Raw genomic sequence first — 2,267 nt, forward strand, 5'->3', positions numbered from 1 at the left:
CTCTCGAAGCCTATGACCTATACATTTTTCTCCCCCTTTGGCAACAAGTTACCAAAAAGTTCATAGAAAATGCATAGTGCTAGATCGACTCTCAGGCTTGATCTTCAGGTGGTGGTGTAGAGATGGCTCCTTGGATGAAGGCTTCAGTTGAAGTGGATGGAGCTGGAGGAGTTGGTGCTGGAGCTGGTTGCACTGGAGCTGTAGGAGCTGTAGCTGGTGCAGATGTTGTGGCGCTGGTGTGTGTCACAGGCACTGCAGCTGACCTCTGAGCTCTAGGCACTCTGGAAAATGCATCAGTGGTTGTCTTGCCCTTCCTCTTCTGCATGTCATCCTGGAGCTGCTCCACAACTGGCTGAATCTCAGTTACTTTGACATCAAAATCATAGAATTTTTGTTCCATGATTCTTTCCAGGCTCTCCTGGTTTTGAGTTAGGGTGGCCAACCCCTTCTCAATCCTCAGTGTTGATGCTATCAAGTAACCAAGCTACTCCTGCTTGTTCTTCAAAAAGTACTCAGATGCCTCCTCTTGAGTTGGCATCTTGGCAGCCTTCTCCTTCTTTGCTTTCTCCTTCTTCTCTTGAGCTTGCACTGATGATGGTTCATTCTCATTCATCACAACTTGATTGTCCTCAAAGTCTGGATAGATAGCAAAATGTTCCTTATCCATCAAGTATGTTCCTGTGCCCATCTTTGAGTTAATCACCTCCTGAATCTGTGGGGCATACCCACAACTTCTCTTCTGGTCTGCTGCTGTCCTCTTAATGGTCTCAACAATGAGGCTCATGACCTTGAATTTTTGTGCACATCAAACAAGTGCAGCAAGTTGATAGCATGCCCTCTAATCATGTTGTGGTCACCTGACTTGGGCAGAAGAGTGTGCCTTAGGATCCAGTTGATCGTTGGCAGCCCTGACAGAAGAAAATGAACTGACCCAAACTTATGTGTCTCAACTGCAGCATCAGGGATTTCCTTGTACGTATGAGCCATGGTATTGTGATCCATCTTCTTCTTGGCATAGACATCCAAGTCATCTTCACTCTCCTTTGGGGCATTGATCAGATTGGCCCATTCCTCAATTGTTGACTGGTACCTTGTACCTTTAGACATCCAAACTATCCTGCCATCTGGATAGAAGTGTGTTGTGGAGTAGAATTGCATAATGAGCTCATCATTCCACTTTGTGAGCTTCTGCCCAACAAAGTCTGCAACTCCACAAGCAATGAAACTATCTTGCACTCCAGGATAGTGTTCTTCATTTTCCTTCATGTAGGTCCAGTCGACCCACCTCATATCACACACTATAGGTTTATTTTCCAATAGCACTGTCTCATAGAAATCCTGCTGTTCCTTAGTGTGGAACCTGTAATCAATAGCAGTCCTTCTCCTGGTAGCATATGGATCTGATAGCCTCCACAGTCTGAGTCCTGCATCCTTTCTCAACTTCATATTCTCAGCCACAGGATGAGCATCATTGTGGTCTGGAATCTTGGGCTTTAGCTTCCTCAGGACTTGTCCTTCATCATATTCCTCATCAACAACTTCAGGCACTGGGGCCTTGTTCTTCTCAGCAGCTGGAATACTCCTGGTATTCCTCTTTGGTGCAATCTTGGGCTTGGGGGCAGCTTTGGGTGCTTCCTTGGGCTTTGATGTTGCAACCCCTGACTTTATAGCATCACCCATCAGCTTTTGTGCCTTGGGTGCTGGTGCAGCAACCTCTTCTTCCTCTTCAGAGTCTCTCCTCATAGAGGGATTTCCAAGAACCTGGGCAGTAGTGGTTCTGGCTCTCTTCTTCTTCTTATCTTGACCAGCAGCTTCATCTTCTGATTCAATGGTAAACTTCATAGTTTCTCCAGTGGGAACTTTCTTGGGTTTGGAAGTTGTGACTCTTCTTGCAGGTGCCTCTTTGGGATCAGTCTTTTCAGGCACTTGAGTTGATCCTATGACCTTCAGCATAGGTGTCCTCTTGGCAGGGACCTTCCTATTAAGTCCAGGCTTTGTGTTCTTAGCTGAGGCATACTCCTTTTTGAGCACTACCTTTTTGGAGGTAGCCTCATCTTCTTCTGCCATATAATCCTCAGCCTCAGATTCTGAGGTTTTCTTCTTCCTTGTCCTGGTGGCAGCTTTAGGCAAATTGCTTGGGGTGCTCCTGCTGCCATCATCTAAAGTGCTAGAGGGACTAGTGCCCTCACTCATGTGATTGTGCTCTTCTGACTTGTTCTGACTATCACTTTGGTCTGACATGCTGCAAATCACTGACTGCTGACCCT

The sequence above is a fragment of the Triticum dicoccoides genome, chromosome 6B (assembly GCF_002162155.2).
Source record: "Triticum dicoccoides isolate Atlit2015 ecotype Zavitan chromosome 6B, WEW_v2.0, whole genome shotgun sequence".
Classification (NCBI taxonomy): Eukaryota; Viridiplantae; Streptophyta; class Magnoliopsida; order Poales; family Poaceae; genus Triticum; species Triticum dicoccoides.